The sequence below is a fragment of the Amblyomma mixtum genome, chromosome 1, assembly GCF_055824585.1.
Source record: "Amblyomma mixtum isolate Tamu chromosome 1, ASM5582458v1, whole genome shotgun sequence".
Taxonomy (NCBI): Eukaryota; Metazoa; Arthropoda; class Arachnida; order Ixodida; family Ixodidae; genus Amblyomma; species Amblyomma mixtum.
Genome location: NC_143012.1, coordinates 177,834,056 through 177,852,244, shown reverse-complemented (window position 1 = coordinate 177,852,244; position 18,189 = coordinate 177,834,056).

Genomic DNA, 18,189 nt, shown 5'->3' with positions numbered 1-18,189 from the left:
TCGCCAAAATCTCTGCCGCAGATGTGGGGAGAATCATCCACCAGCCGAGCCACCCACGTGCGACGTCAAATGCATCCTGTGCAACGGATCGCACTTTACGGCTTCAAAAGAATGCAAGGTTCGCTTCAACCGCCCGGGCAACAAGAAAGCAGGCACCACCGCCAACTCTACCAAAGAAACGGAGGGGGAGCAGTCGTCGACCCACCGACAGTCACGAAGCCGGCAGCGGTCAAACTCGAGAGGCCGCGCCAACTCCCGCTCCAAATCCAAGTCTGGAACAAGGAACAACTCTACTCCACCGAAAGGAACAAGGAACAGATCACCGTCCTTCCCACCCCTGGGCAGCGGAGGCCAAGCGTCCGAAAAACAGGTGAGCTGGGGCCCGCGATCTCCCTCCTTGGTCCGGGAGAATAACCAGCTAAAGACACAGCTAGAAAAACAGAACAAGCAAATCCAGCAACAAAGCCAACAAATCGAGAACCTTAGCAAACAGCTTCAACTACTAATGCAAAAATCAACCACCCCAGAAAAGATGGATATCCCCAGAGATACACCTACTCCTACACCAGTAGCCAGCACACCAAGCTCCCCCACACAATGCCTCCCCGTAAAACGCAAGGCTAAGGAACCGACCTCTACCACAGCCGATAACGCAATGTCCCTCAAGACAATCTTTAGGGCTATTAATATCATCGAACAAAAGATAGAAAACATGTCCAAGGAAACAAAAACTTGGGCAGCAACAGTCAACAGCCGCTTGGCAGCGCTCGAGCAAAAGATGAGTGCACAAGATGCTATCATTGCTCACCATGAAAGCAGCCTAGACAAACTCTCCTCCACCCAACCCACATTCAACCCAATCGCCCCCGCTAAGTTAGTTCATGATGGAAGCAACACGCAAGGAACTTAGAGTGTGGCAGTGGAACTGCAGAAGTTACCGCTCTAAACGCAGCAACCTGCAGCTCTACATACAATCACTCTCCGACGCGGAGATCCCAGCGGTAATCGCGTTGCAGGAGACGCAAACCCCTGCAAAACTCCTCAACTACACCCCTCACCAACCAAACACATCCAGCACCCCGCGGATAGCCACCCTTGTCCATAGAGCCTACACGGCTACAGATCACCCAATCGAACAAGAAAATATAGACTGCCACTTGATAGAGCTCCTTCCAAAAACTAGAAGAAGCTCTAGCTTATTCATCCTCAACACGTACAGCGCCCCAAAAAGCAGCGGAGCCCCTCTTCTCGCCGTCATTAGAAAAGCGTTAAAGATCAGCGCGAAAAACCCGCTACTAATCCTAGGAGATTTTAACGCGAGACACATAAGCTGGGGCTACAAGCATAACTGCAGAAAGGGATCACAACTCTGGACATTAATGCAAAATGAGGGCCTAACTCTCGTTAACGATACACAACAGCACACGCGCATAGGAAACAGCGTGCAGCTAAACACCACCCCAGATCTCACAATCACCAAAAACATCGCACAATGTCAGTGGGTCAACACGCAGATCTCCCTAGGCAGCGACCACTACATCATTCAAACAACCTTCGTACTGAAGTCAATCACCCCCTCTGTAAAACGACAACTTACAATCACAGATTGGGATAAATTCAGGAATCTCCGGAAGGAATCCCCTGCTGAGATAGAACATCTTTCAACATGGGTGAATGCGCTCACGAAGGACGTCGGAAGTGCCACATCCCAAGTCCCCAGCCATCGGGAAACGGACATCGTGGACAGCAGACTTCTTCACATGTGGGAAGCACACTCCAGTATGCAAAAAAGGTGGCTAAAAAACAAACACAATAGACCTCTAAAACTAAGGATAGCGGCCTTAGTAAAAAAGATTGAGATACATGCAGCACACTTAACCCGTCAACAGTGGGGCCAGATTTGCAACCGCATGGAGGGAAATCTGGGACTGAAAGACACGTGGAAACTTCTACGTTGCCTTTTGGAACCAGAGAACACTAAAGCCATCCAACAACGTAACGTAACCCGCATCGCTCACAAATTAGATGTGGACGACAGCACCCTGATCCAGAACTTAAAAGACAGGTATCTCACAACCACACCTAGGACCCCACTCCCCCAATACTCAGGCCCTCCGAACCCCGAGCTCGACGAAGACATATCGACTTGGGAAGTGAGGGCAGCTATGCACAAACTGCGCACCACGTCGGCGCCGGGCGGAGATAAAATCACGAACAAAACATTACGGAACCTGGACGAAAATTCGATCCAAGCCGTAACCAAACTGTTCAACAAACACTGGAGGGAGGGCACCCTCCCCCCGGAATGGACCCACGCTAAGGTCACCTTTATTCCAAAGCCAGGAAAACCACTTCAATTGGCGAACCTCCGTCCCATATCGCTCACCTCATGCCTGGGGAAACTCCTCGAACACGTCATTCTCCACCGTCTCCAAAACCACATGCACCACCAGGATCTCTTCCCCCATACGATGCTGGGATTTAGAAGCAACTTGTCCACGCAGGACGTGATGCTTCAGATCTCCGAAGACATTCTACACCCTAGACACGCCAAGCGCACGAGAGCACTACTAGCACTAGACCTCACGAAAGCGTTTGACAACGTCCAGCACACAGCCATACTAAGCGCCCTATCTGACTTAGGCGTAGGTACTAGAACACACGCTTACATAACCGCCTTTCTGAATAACAGAACGGCGGAGATAAGGTTTGGGTCCGCGGAATCCTCCCCCTTCCCCCTAGGAAGCAGGGGCACACCCCAAGGCTCCGTTTTATCTCCACTACTTTTCAACATTACCCTCATACCGATGGCACGAAAATTACAGCGCATCCCACATTTGTCCCATTCCTTCTACGCAGATGACATTACCCTGTGGACGACCACGGGAAATGTCGGCGAAATGGAGGAAACCCTCCAAGCGGGAGCGGACGCGGTAGCCGAGTGCGCGGCCTGTATAGGCCTCGCATGCTCGCCGACCAAATCCGAAATCCTGCTGCTCCACCCGACCGCGGACCGTCACAAAAAGGGAAACCCCTCTATACACGTGAAGGTCGACGGCCTCCCAGTACCGGAGGTACAGAAACTCCGCATTCTGGGAATGTTCATTCAAAGCAACGGCCTCAATACAGAGACACTCTCCAAACTCACGATCATGACACATCAAACCATCAGGCTAATCAAAAGAATAGCAAACAAGCACCGAGGCATGCGAGAACATGACCTAAGGCGGTTAGTGCAAGCATTCGTGATTAGCAGAATGGTATACACACTCCCCTATCTTCACCTCACAAAGATGGAAGCGGACAAAGTAAACTCGCTAATAAGACAGGCCTACAAATCGGCCCTAAATCTCCCACAAGGGACCTCTAACAACAGACTCCTCCGCATGGGGGTCCACAACACTCTACAAGAACTGACTGAAGCCCACCGCACAGCACAATTGGACAGACTATCCTCTACAAACACGGGCAGACACATTCTAGCCGCATTAAACATCAAACCAACGGGTCCCCCTCCGGACAACACCCACAGCATTCCTAAGCAAATCAAGGAAAAGCTAATCGTCCACCCACTACCCAAGAACGTACACCCAACCCACAACCGGGAAAGACGCGAAGCACGCGCCAAAGCCCTGTATAAAAAACACGCGGACAACGAAGACGCAGCCTATGTAGACGCGGCAGAATATCCATGCAACCCAGCGTACGCCTTAAGCGTGGTGTCATACGACCTCAAACACAAGGCTTCGGCCTCGATAAGGGCAACCACCTCTCTTGAAGCGGAAGAGGCGGCCATAGCACTGGCCATAGCATCTTCTACTGCCACACTCATAATGAGCGACTCCAAAAGCGCAATCAGGAATTTTGCAAAGGGACAGATCCATTCTGCCACCTACAAAATTCTCCAATCAAACCCCCACGACCCCAGACCAATTCAATTAGTTTGGGTGCCAGCCCACGCAGGCAACCCCGGAAACGAGGAGGCGCACTCTATTGCTCGAGCGTACGTCAACCGAGCAGGCCGAACAGTGGAGAGGGATTGCGCGCGGGACAGACTAATCACCTACAATGAAATCACGCTACACTACAGAGAGGAAAGGCTCACATATCCACCACCACACCACACCCTCACGAAGGAACAACAGACTATATGGAGGCAACTCCAGTCCAGAACGTTTCCTTCACCGGCCTATCTGGCACTAATACACCCGAATCAATACAAGCCCGAATGCTCTCTTTGTGGGGCTCCGAGAGCAAACTTTGAACACATACTATTCATATGCCGAGAACTCCAACCACCATCTCGCTGGAACCTCACAGACCTAGACGGTTGGGAGATCGCGGTCTCTAGCTCCGAGCCGGCCTCACAGAAGAGGCTGGTGGAATGGGCGGAGAAGGTCGCCAGAAGTCATGGACTGATGGCCGCCAACCGGGATTAAGAACCAAGCCAACCAAACCTCCCCTACTTCCTTCCCTTACTTGGTTCATCAATAAAGTTTTTACCTACCTACCTACCTACCCACCCTCTTCAGCTAACGTAAGAACAGCGGGTAGACTTTCTTTCGAAACTCCTTATCATTCGAGGGCACTCTTCAATATTTGTTTACAATGGGCGTTGTTATCGGCCGATAATGAGCTACGGTAGGCTCTTGTTCCACGCTTGAGTCATGGCTGCAAAATTCTACGCTAGCATTCGAGCCCGTACATTTCATGAGCGCATTCTACAGCGATATCTGAGAGATGACAATATGTTCGGATGCAGTAATAGCGCCAACCCTGCAGAAAATCCGGCGTCGGCGCTGTGAAAGAAAAATCACGAGCATGACTCTGGCAGGTGGTGACCAGAAAGCAACCTATCAGGAAGGTGGGCCGCCTAGGTGACCTTGCGTCGCCCTGACCGCGCGTATTTTTAATTCTGTGGGCTTATTTTGCGGTTATATTATCTGTAAATGAAACTATTTATTCACGGAAACCTAAAACACAAAATGAAGCGAAAACAAAGCCTCCACGGAGCTGGCTGAAGGGCACTCCCTGCGTTGGTCGACTCCGCCCACCGTACGAGGGAGAATTAAAAAAAAAAGGCGGGAGCCGGACTTTAATTCGATTTAATTAGGGAAATCGGCCACACAGGGCAATAAGTAGCAGTTTCTAAGAATGCTAGGAACGTGTAGATCGAGTTCCCGCGGCAAAAAGACAAGTTCAGATTCCTCTTCAGTGCACCTTTAAGATCGCCGGCTGTTGCGCAGGGGGACATCAGGCAGAGCCCACCCAGTTGACCCCGCTTAGTTTTTTTTTTTGCAGTTTCTTGACGGTCCCGCCGTTCAAACGGGTTTGTTTTCAAAAGCAAACATGGTAAAAAGCTTGCAATAACGGCGGTTTAACCGACTGCGCCGTGCCCGACTGCGACAAAGCGAGGCCTTTTAAGGCAGCGTTCTAGCGGCAACACTGGATCGCCGAATCATCAGGAATCATCAAGATCAACACCGTCGATCATGGATTACAAAATTAACTGCACTTTTCAGGATCTCCTCAATACATTAGTCGTTCCTTACATTGCTATCTGATCAAAATTTAACGTCCCCTTGTTCCTTTGCCGAAACAAACTCTTTATCTCATGAGTCAGGACCTGTGCGTTTGTGAGCTAGTTTTTACGGCAGAGAAGCAGCAAATAAAGCTGCTAACAGAGTACAATTTAAGGCATGTTTTTCAGAGGCAAAAATTGCCGTGTTGGTAAAATGCTCTTTGCAGTAACTTAGTAGATTCACCACAGTCACTGCGCCCTTGCAGTGCAAATGTGCGGCGCTTAAAACGAAAGCAGATCGATTGAATACAAGCCAAGCGTTTCAAACACCAGATAGTGTTATTCGAAGAACAAGCTTCACGCAACGGCAAGTGAAATGCTGCGGACAGTGGCGCCGCCACAAAAACAGTTGCTGTGCACTTTTCCAGGTAGAGCTGTTCGGTGGATGAGCAGCGATCGAAAGCTATATTAAAATTCGGGGCAGTGCTTTGCATATTTCAATAATAGCCTTCCCCTCACTTGTTAAATCCCCTGGCACAAGGGCTACTAATTTTTTTTTTTTGCCTATCGTGTAACACTACATTTTTGCAATCAGATATGGCGGTACTTCACGGGGTACACTGTGATCCTTTCAAAATTCCCTGCCGTCTTCCTTGTTCATGCAACGCAGCAAAACGTAGGTTGCTATGCCAGCAACCCAACGGCGTCCTCGCTTGGACGCAGTAAAGAATGGCGACTCCAGTTCACGCACACGAGCACTGATTGCAGTCCTCGACTTGGCTGCTGCTGAAACTGCCAACGGGCATCTTGCGGCCCGGCGAAGATGCATCGAGGCGCACGTGGCTCGATGGGGCTCAGCGCCTAGCGACGCTTTCGCGCGCGCATTAAAGGGCCTCGTGGGGCAAAGCCGTCATCGTCGTCGATGGCGCCGTTGGACGCAGCGCCCCATGGCCTTGCCCCAGGGGCTGCCGCACGTGGAGAGCTCCCGTTCCGGGCGGCCCCTCCAGCTCTCACTGGCTGGATCCGCACTGAGCGCACCGCTGTAATCGTCTCGGGCCTTCTTGAGACGATGCCGCTCGGCAGGCTCGCAAATTTGGCAGCCGCGCCACGGGAGAATGTCGGTGGCACTGTGACTCGTTGCTCAGATGCACGCAGAAGAACGAAGGGTACTTGCAGCTCTGTAACGAGGCATGGTACAATTGCAAGCAGTTAAGAGAGGGCGCGGTTACACATGAACATCTGCGTCTTTCGCTGGATGATTGTTCCACAAGAGCATTTGAGGTGGAGTTCCGCGACTCCCACCTGCATCAGCACCAAATATGTTTCAAGCTGCGCAATGTCAGTGCACGTTAAAGATCCCCAGGTGGTCGAAATTATTTTCCGGAGACCTCCACTACTGCACCTCTTTCTTCCTTTCTTCTTTCGCTCCCTCCTTTATGCCTTCCTTTAGGGCACGGTTCGGGTGTCTACCGAGATATGTGAGACAGTTATGCGCCTTTTGATTTCCCCGAACTAATTTCCATTTTCATTTGAAGTTATTGCAAGCTTTGTCAAGTTTAGAGATTAAGATACATGGTGTAACGGGACTTTGCCGTGCCCGAGACGTTGCAACTAACGCTGCTCGAAACGAACCAAGGAACAAAGAAAACTTGGCTAAACCACGCGTGCTAAGCTCAGTTAGCCGGCACGCAGACGCATGCACACGAGAAACGCATAGCCCTACTCAATGCTGCGAGAAGGCAAGCACAGGCACGTGCTCGCTCAAGTTCACCTCATTTCGTCAGCTCCGAACTGGATCGAAGCAAAAGGGCCCGATGCAGCCGCTAGCTTCGTCAGCTTGTTTGCGCTGTTTTTTTTTTTCCTCAGAGTTCGCCACTTCTGCTTTCCGGACCGCGAAGATCGTTGTCCCTAGTTTCAATTTTTTCCGACAGCCTAAAGCTAGTGCCACTTATCAAAATATTCGACCGTGCGGCCCGCTGCGCATTTTTTCTTTTTTTTTCCGTTGGTATGGTGGTTACCATGGCTGGTACAGAGTTCTGATTCTACCGCGCATTCTTGCTGTGGTGTCGACAGGCGCTTCCTATGCGCTCTGCAGCTCAGTAGTGGTTGTGGAGGGCAATGGCGGCGTCGCTACGTGCGTTCGTTGTAAAACAGCAAATCGCCCGTCGGGCACGTCTGAATTCCTTCCTTGTACAGGCCAATTCTTCGTAGTCGTCTTCGGTGTAGAGGCGTTCACAATAGACATCATCATCATCAGCCTACAACGCCTGCTGCAGGACGAACACCTCTCCCACATTCCTCCAGTTAACCCTGTACTGCGCCAGCTGCGGCCACCCTATCCCCGCAGATTTCTTAATCTCATACGCCCACCTAACTTTCTGCCGTGCCCTGCTAGGCTTCCCTTCCCTTGGAATCCATTACGTTACCCTAAAGGACCGTTGGCTATCTTGCCTTCCCATTACGTGACCTGCCCAGGCGCATTTCTCCCCCTTGATTTCGGCTAAGATGTCCTTAACCCGCGTTTGTTCTCTCACCCACTTTGCCCGCTTCCGGTCTCCCTACGTAAACTGATACCATTTTTTTTCCATAACTCGCTTAGTTGTCCATAACTTAAGTTGAACCGTTATCGTTAGCCTGTATATTTCTGCCCCGTAAGTAAATACCGCTAAGGTACAGATACAGGGATATTGGTAAACTCCCATTCATGTTCTAAGAGACTGCCAAATGCGGTTCACCCTATTCTTATTCTTCTAGCTATTTCACTCTCGTTATCCGAATCTACGGTCACTACCTGCCCTAACTAAATGTAGTCCCTAATCACTTTCAGCACCTGCTTACCACTTGAAAACTAATGTTCCTTTCCGAGACTTTGGCAAATTACTTTGGTTTTCCGCAAATTGGTTTTAGACCACCGTTCTGCTCTGCCTGCCCAACTCACTGACCATGTTTTGCCTTTTATCTCCTTAGTAACTTAGCAAGGCAATATCATCAGCGAATTGCAGATTACTAAAGTATTCCACATTAACTCTTATCCCCAACTGTTCCCAATCGAGGCCTCTCAATAGCTCCTGTAAACAGGCAGTTAATAGGTTTGGTTTGGTTTGTTGGGGTTTAACGTCTCAAAGCGACTGAGGCTATGACAGACGCCGTAGTGAAGGGCTCCGGAAATTTGGACCACCTGAGGTTCTTTAACGTGCACTGACATCGCACAGCACACGGGCCTCTAGAATTTCGCCTTCATCGAAATTCAGCCGCCGCAGCCGGGATCGAACCCGCGTCTTTCGGGTCAGCAGCCGAGCGCCATAACCACTGAGCCACCGCGGTGGGGCAGGCGGTAAATAGTATTGGCGAGATCGTGTGTCCCTGCCGGACACCCTTTCTTGTTGGAATTTTATTGCTGACTTTATTGAAAAATATGGCACCGGGCCACCCTTAATAGATATCTTCCTGATTGATCTTTTTTTTTTTGCATATGGTTCTTCTACACCCTGATTCCGCAGTTCCTTCATGACTCCTGAAGTTTCGACTGAGCCATATGCCTTCTCGTAATCTATAAAGGCTATATATAGGGTTTGATTATACTCTGCGCAATTCTCTATCACCTGATTAATACTAGGATTATGCTCTATTCGAGAGTACCATTTACGAAAGCCTGCCTGATAATTTGTTTTATTGAAGTCTATGGTGGTCCTTATTGTATAAAAGATTACCTTAGTAAACACCTTATAGGATACGGAAATCAAGCTGAACGGTTAGTAATTTTTCAACTCCTTGACGTCTCCTTTCGTATGGATTAAGATTATGTTAGCTTTTTTTCAAGTCCTTGGTATTCTCGAGGTCACAAGGCATTGTGTATACAGGGTGGCTAGCTTTTATAGCCACCTCCCCTCTGTCCTTCAATAGATCTGCTGTTACCTGATCCTCATCAGCTGCTTTCCATCTTTGCATTACTACTAAACCTTTCTTCACTTGCTCTTTCTTTACTGGTGGTACGTACCGGTGCTGTGCGTTACTGCCTGTCTCATGAACCTCCTGATTAGACTGGCTACTGTGTAGATTTGTGTAAACCTCTTCGGCTAGTTTAAATATCTGATCCATATTGCAGATGTCATTGCCCTCTTAGTCTCTTAATGAATACATCTGGTTTTTGCTTATACCTAATTTCGTCTTCACCGCTTTTTGGCAACCTCCATTCTATAAGGCATGTTTGATTCTCTCCATATTAAACTTCCTTATATCGGCTACCGCGAGCTTATTGATTAACTTAGATAGCTCTGGCAAATCTATTCTGTGTGTGGAATTAGACGAGTTCATGCTTTGGGTTTTCATAATCAGACTTTCGTCTCCTGAGAAAGCGTTCGGTATTCTATCGAACCAACATGCCGCCTACTTCGCGCATTCCGTAATGATAGCTATCGTTCATTGCTTGAATATTAAGGCAGTCGTCCTCAGTTAAAATGGAATATCGGTTATCCCACAATAGCATTAATTCCTCTACGCAACCTTTAAACGACAACTCGTTAATGAGATTCCACTTCACTAGTTTCTTCAGTTCCCTGTTGAAGTGTAGGCTACTTCGATACGTTACCGTCCTCTGGTCGTGAAGAGAATTTTGTAGAACCGTTGTCTGAGAAGGGACAATCATCCCTCGGTTGTACAAAGTTACAGTGTGGCGACTGATGTCGCCCGATACACGATGATACAGAACCTCTGGTCAATACAACGCACCTTTCTGAGGACCTGCACATCTTGCACGATGCCAGGGCGAGAGCAAAAAGTCCATTTCATTTTTCGCCTTACCATTGGGGCTCTGCCACGTCAATTTCCCGTTACCGTACATATAAAAGATATGCATTCGTTCGGGACATACGAAATCCTTTATTATAGAGGTCGTTTCGTTGTAGAGGTATTCGATTCTATTCTTAGGCATACTGTGCAAGGTTTCGCGACTCTCATTAAAGCTTTAGATAGCGGCTATGGTTGCGAAGTCGACTTTTCTGTGCACTTTACGTGAACATTGCATATGCGCCAGTGTTTCACCCGTGCATTTTGAGATCTGTCATATAGCTGGAATTAGGAAAGGGTGAAGTATATGCAAGGGAGAGCCTCTCGCTCTCTCTTAATATGCCAAGCGTGAGCAAGCTCGAGAATAAAAGCTGCGTGCAGCGCACTGTACACGAGCGTTTCCTGATTACTGCCTAAACTGCAAGTCTGGCGTCGCAAAAAAAAAAAAAAGATGCCAGATTCCTTTACGCTCTTCTCATCGTACACCCTTTCTGCTTAACCTTTGCTCTGCCTGCCTTGCTCCTTTTCCAACAAATTTAAGCGTTTCCCAATGCCAATGCGCGACTAAACATCTGGCTTCGTTCATTGAATCGCTGCGGCTTTGCCCGTTTTCTTTAATTTTTAAGGGTGTTTGGCCATAAACCTTCGCGCGTGCACATTACATCGCTTTTCATCCTTATGGCTGCTATAAACGTCTTCCATCATACAGAACTCTCTGACTGTAGCGAACTTGGAGAATGCCTGCAGGCCCCGCACGGTGCAGGTCGTGCTTGGGCAGCGGCCAAGGAGATTACTGGCCCTTTCGGCAATGGCTTGTTTACGTATACTAGCTGCACGCGAACACAGCCGGCGCAATTTGGAGGCACGTAAGCGGTTCTGTTTGGTAGTTCCTATTTATAGGAGAAAACTGAAAGTCCCGTAATGTGTATCTGCCCAAATAAAACTTCCTAGTGTGCACATGCCCACCTTTTCAGGACACAAGCAATTTTGAACGGGACGTAGTTTTTTACTTCATATATTCTAACATTTCACTGTAACAATGAATATATCCGCCGATCTGCCGTCGGCAGGCTTCCCTTGTTTTGCTATTAACGTTCTTGCCAAGTCAAAAAACGTTACCCATTGGTTTTCTGTGGTAGTCTTAAGTGCTCGACGAGAGCGATGGAAATGCTTTAAAGATTTTGCTGCAGATCCCAAGAACAGACCATCACCTTTAAATTTTTCTTAACAACACCTTACAGTATTGAAGTATTAAAAATTTTTCCCCAAGAGTGGTGGACATAAAAAAGCTCGTATTTGAAGCCGAAGCTTGGCTTTGGCCTGCTTGTTTCGGCCTTGCTGTGTCACCGACTAGATCAATAACCGCGCCACTGCTCAAAGCAGAACCGCCGTTCCAAACCGACGGTCACTTCGGGTAACAGCGGAGATTCCAAGGACCACGTTAAACGCAGCAAAGGGAGGCAGGAAATCAGATTGGAAGATAAGGTTACGAAATCTAACAGTACAGCGGGGTAGTACCTTGCGCCGGGGAAGGCTAATGTAGGTCAATGGTATGAAGTTTTTTGCTGCAGCGAATGTAAATAGTCTGACGATGATCATGTCGAATAATTTTAGGGCCCCTTCATTCACAGGCAAAATCTGATTTCACTCGATTCTTGCATTGCGTCCCGAGTTCATAAACACTGTGTTAAGACCGATTTCTACCCGAAGGTTCATACGAATGGGTATATTGTTGGTGTACGAGGTCCGTACCACATTAATTTGCACAATTGCATTTTCCGCACCGTACGGTTCGTCGTGTCGCTAACTGAGGCTGTCAACGGTACTGCGGTGTGTGTTCCGCCACCACACGGCAGCACAAATCCGAGGCATCCATTTCGAAGTTGCCAGCGCGCTTTCTTCCTGTGCATGTCATCAGCGGAGCGTACAGCATGGAGAGCGACTGAGAAGGGCAGCGCTGGACGATAAGATTCTTGTGCAAGGAGAGTGCGAGTTATCTGTGTATAATATAACCGCCGAAATATTACAATTGGAGACACAAGCACACACAGACGCGGATCATCTGCTGGAAGACACTAGTCCACCAAAGCCAATATGCGCTTCTATGTCCTCGTCTTCGTCCCAGCTCCCGGAGTCGTCGTCGTCACGTAAGTAACACTTTCCCCTCTTGGCGAACCAGGCACTGTCCCGAGAATGGCAGGGCTTCAAATGGTCAACGTGCGTGACTTCAGTTGTTGCGGAACGTCGACCACTGGCGGTAAGGCACGAAGTGTGGCACTTCAGGCTATTGAGTTGGTTCAAGATGACGTAACGACCAGTGCAGTGCGCCAGCATGTTCTGATGTAACCAGCGTTTCCTTATTGGTCGCCGAAGCCAGACGAGTTCGCCAGGAAGGTAGGTGATATGGCGATGGTGGCTGTCGTACCGAGCTTTTGAGCGGTCTTGGGATGCAAGAGTCTTCAGGCGGTCAAGTCGGCGAGCCTCTTCAGCCAAACAGAGATGCTCCGCTAAGCACAGTCGTCATCGGTGAAAAAAGGCAGGATGGTGCCAAGAGTTCGGCGAGGGGAACGCGCATAAAGGAGGAATAATGGAGTGCAGCCTGTTGTTTCATGTCTGGCAGTGTTGAAAGCTTATGTGGTGAACGGTAACACCCGGTCCCAGTTCTGGTGATTCAAAGCGACATACATAGAAAGCATATCGGTTAGTGTTCTGTTGGTGCGTTCCGTTAACCAGTTTGTTTAACGATGGAAAGGGGCCGAATGTCGGAACTCAGATGCGCACAAACGGAGGAGTTAGTCGATGACCTCGGCGTTGAACTGGCGGCCTCTGTCACTTGTCAATGCTCATGGGGGTCCATGTCGCAAAATGATGGAATGCAGCATGAAAGGAGACACGTGGTACGCTGTAGCCGCGGGAATGGCGGCCATCTCACAGTAACACGTGAGGTAATCCTTGCAGACGGTGATCCAGTGGTTGCTATCGTGAGACTTGGGAAAAGGGTCTGAGAGGTCGATTCCGACTTTCTGAAAAGGAGCCTCTGGAGGCAAAATAGGGTGAAGCATACCACGAGCACCATAAGGGGGACGTTGTGATTCTCACACTTGACACAACTGGCTACATACGTCTCAGTAGTTGCCCACATCCGCGGCAATAGAAGCGCTCTTGAATGCGGTGGGGTGCCCTCGCAGATCCTAGTGTCCGGCAGTTTGGTCATCATGCATAATGCGCAAGACAGAGGAGCGGAGACTCTCGCGGATAACAAGGAGAAAGCAAAGACCGGTGGCCGAACAGGTCTTTTTGTATAGGAGACCATCACATAGACAATAAGTGCTGGCACCGGCAGAGTCCTGCGCAGCGTTAAGGGATTGCTCGACGCGACATTCCTTGCGCTGCATCAGGAAACTCCGGTGATATAGAAGCGATGTAATGGTCGAAATCGTCAGCATCACGTTATGTCTTAGCATGTGGCAACCGGTAGAGGCAGTCGGAGTCGGCGTTTCGTCGACCAGACTTATACGAGATGGTGTAGTCGTATTCTTGCAGGCGGAGAACCGAGCGAGCAAGACAACTTGATGGATCACGAAGATTTAGCAGGCAACATAGTGCATGGTGGTCGGCTATGGCTTTGAATGGCCGTATGTACAAGTAACAGCGAAACCGCTGCGCGCCAAAAATAACCGCAAGGCATTCTTGCTCGCTAATGGTGTTGTTCTGTTCAGTCTTGCATAGAGACCGACTGGCGTAATCAGGGACATGCTCTCGCTCATCAGAGCGCTGTACCAGTACCGCACTGATGCCAACACCACTTGCGTCAGCATGCACCTCCGTCTGAGCAGACGGGTTGAAGTTCAGGAGAACAGGATGCGACGTTATCAGGAATTTGAGTTGGCGAAACGGCGAGCCACACTCTGATGTCTGTCCGCTTGTAGGCAGCGTCTTTTTGGAGTAGGCGCGTGAGCGGGTGGGCGACGTCAGCAAAACTACGGACAAAGTGACAGAAATATGAGCACAGTCCCCAGAAACGGCGAAGCTCCTTCACATTCCGGGATGCTGGAAACACTGCAACTGCCGCAGTCTTCTGAGGGTGAGGCCGGACGCCTTCTCAGTCGACGAGGTGACCGAGCACCAAAGCTTGACACTTGCCAAAAAGGCATTTCTTAGCTTTTAGAACAAGGCCAGCTTGGTGCAAACAGTTCAGGACCAGCTGCAGGCGCATGTTGTGCTCTTAGAATGGCCGGCCAAAGATAACGATGTCATCTAAATAACACGTGTAGATATTCCATTTCACGCCTCGTAGTATGGCATCCATGAATCTCTCAAACGTTGCGGGCGCATTACACAGACCGAATCGCATAACATTAAATTCGAACAAACCGACCGGTGAAGCGAAGGCAGTTTTTCCCTTGTTCGTAGGGTGCACCGGTATCTGCCACTAGCACGACCGCAGATTTACTGCACGGTAATCGGTAATCGGTAATCCACGAAGAATCGCCGTATTTCGTCTTTTTTTTTACTAGAATCACAGGTGCTGCCCATGGACTAGAGGTCTCCTGAATAACTCCTTTTCGTAACATTTCGTTTACTTGCTTAATTATGACTTTCGCTCGGACCGGGCCACTCGGTACTCTTTCTAGCGAATCGGGTATGCATATCCAGTGTCAATGAGGTGCCTAGTGCGGGCACGGGAATGGGGCGTGCTCTGTCGGGCTGCGAGAAGTCAAACGCGGAATAATACTTCGACAGCATGTCCACCAAAGCATCACGCTCCGTGGTGTTGAGCGACTCGCTAACCATAATACGCAGTTGCGAGCCGACAGAATATGCAGCATCATGTTCGTCCTGCAGATCCGTCACCAAAGCCACTGATGGTGGGACATCTTAATTAAATGCGGCAAGCTTCATGCCAGTTGACAAAGGCACCGGCTGCAGAGAGCAATTATTAGTCCAAAATCGTGTACAGCCCCGGCTGGTAGGGACCAACCAGTGAGGAAGCAGAACCAATTTCTTGACACAGTTCAAATTGTTTGGCGTGACGATAACGGCTAAAGCCTCGTCCAGACGGCGGGAGCACGAAACCGCGACGCATTGCATATACGTGGGAGGTACGACTGTATCTGCGGACACAGAAAGCACATCGACACAAATCGGCGATTCCTCAAAGCTCGGTGAAAGGACACCGTAAGAGTTTATTTCGCCCGTACGGTAGTTCACAGTGGCACCACACATGCGCAGAAAGTCCATACCTAGAATAACATCATACGCTGAGTGAGACAGCACTGCGAATCCCGCCGAGAACACTCTTCCACCCATACACACCTTGGCACTACAAACTCCTACAGGACACAAAAAGCAGCCATCCACTCCATAAAAAGTCGCTCTTCGGTCCCACATCATCACTTAGCGGCCTAACATGTTTTTAAAAGATAAACTCATAACAGAAATTGTTGCACCTGTGTCCACCGGCGCCATAACTGAAACACCATCTAAAAATAAGTATAGAAAGTTGGGCTAGTTAGTGTGGATTCATACTTAGCAGCGCAAAAAAACGAGGACCAAAGCGAACAGGGAGACGCTTGTGTTGTGTCTCCCTGTTCGCTTTGGTCCTCGTTTTTTGCGCTGCTAAGTATGAAACCATCTAAAACTACATGAATCGTGTTTTTAGCATAACAACCGAAGGAGGGATATTATAAAAGCAGTCAATGTTATCCGCGCGAGACCTCCGCCGGCCGCAGGGACTAGTTTCCCGGCTTTGCCGATACGAAGTGGTGCCGTGGTGACGGCGAACGGCGCGCACGAGAGAAGGGTGGTGGGGTAGGACTTCGGCCGGAGGCAGGGGAGTGATGTCGGATGCCGTCGGACTGGTAATGGCCGCGCGAAGGAGGCGGCGAGTGCCAAGGGGTGTCGAAGTGGCGATCACTGGGTGCGGCAGAATCCATGGGGCGTCCGTACCGTGACGGTGGGCGACTGCGGCAGTATCGGGAAATATGTCCCGGAACGCCAGACCGGTAGCACACAGGAGCGGGGCGAGGAAAACGTTGGTCCTGAGAGGGTTTGGAAATGTCAGGAGGCGTAGAATAAACGTATGCATGCTCGCATTGAACAGAGACTTGTGGAAGTGTGTAGCGAAAAAGCAACATCCTGAAGAACCGTCTTCTACTGGATGGAAGAGCAGAAAGCAGGCCGCATATCAACAGCGAAGGAGACTAGGTCTGAAAGGCCGCCGACAGTTATAACGCTCCGCAGCATCACACGGGTGGAAGCCAGGGCTTCCAGCCTTCGATCCAGGAGAAGACGGTCCTTTCTGGATGTTGCCTACTCGCCACACACGGTCACAAGTCACCGGAGAATTTCCAGAGAGCTCACAACCTTCATCGACAAGACCGATGTCTTCCATCGCTGACCTTTCGGGTCACTATCCATGCTATCCGCCCGGCTACTGACATACTCAAGAAGAAAGCGAATGGCAACCCCAAAATGAATGCTTCTAACTCGTGTTGCCACCTGGAGGTGGAGCACAGACCGAAATAATAATAAAAGGCCCAACGGACGATACGGCGGACCTCGCGATGCAGGAGATGCAAAAGTGCAAATCAATACCGTAGGGCCCTCGCACTAAGTTGAAGGCACCACACGGTAGCTAGATGATATCTTCTAATTTTTCTGGAAGCTGTTTTTAATTACCCATAAGGACCGGCGGTTAACCTGCCTTCGCGTTACATGCCCTGCCCAAGCCCGTTTCTCCCTCTCGATTTTGACTAGGATGTCATTAACTCGCGTTTGTTTTCTCACCCAATCTGCCCGCTTCCGGTCTCTTAAAATTACACCTATCATTTTTCTTTCATTTTTCTTTCCATAAGTTCGCTGCGTTTTACTTGAATTAAGCTAAACTCTTTTTGTTAGCTTCTAAGTTTATGCCCTATACCGGTACCGGTAAGATACAGCTGCTGTATACTTTTCTCTTTGGGATGCTGATAAACTGCCATTCATTAACTGAGATAACCTGCCATATGCGCTCCATCCTATTGTTATTCTTCTTATTTCCGCCCCGCCACGGTGGCTCAGCGGTTACGGCGCTCGGCTGCTGACCCGAAAGGCGCAGGTTCGATCCCGGCCGCGGCAGCTGAATTTCGATGGAGGCGAAATTCAGCCGTGCACTATGCGATGTCAGTACACCTTAGAGAACCCCAGGTGGTAGAAATTTCTGGAGCCCTTCACTACGGCGTCCCTCAGAGCCGGAGTCGCTTTAGGACGTTAAACCCCAATAAATCAAACCATCTTCTTATTTACCTCTCATGATCCGGATCAGCGTCCCCTACTTGCCCTAAGTAGACGCATTCCCTTATCGCTTCCAGCACCTCGCTGCTATTTTTGAACCGCGGTTTCCTTGCGAGACTGTTGAGCATTAGTTTGGTTTTCTGCATGTTAATTTTAAGGCCTATCATTCTGCTCTGCCTCTCATAATCATTGGTCATGCGTTGTAGCACATCTCCTTAGTTCCTTATCAAGCTAATATCATCAGCCAATGACAAATTACTTAGGTATTCTCCATTAACTCTTATCCCCAACTGTTCCCAATCCAGGCCTCGGTACACCCCTAAAAAGGCGGTGAATAGCATTGGCGCGATCATGCCTCCCTGCTTGACACCCTTCCTTATTGAATTTTATTGCTGACTTTCTGACGGACTATGGTAGCTGTGCAGTCGTTATAGATATCTTACAGTATTTTCACATAAGACTACTCTACACCCTGATTCCGCAATGCCTGCACCTCTTCTGAGGTTTCGATTGAGTCAAATGCTTCCTCTTATTAAATGAACGTTATGCATAGTGAATCTGGTAAATAGTGAATACTGTGAATCTGGTTTATTGTTGAGTATCTTTTA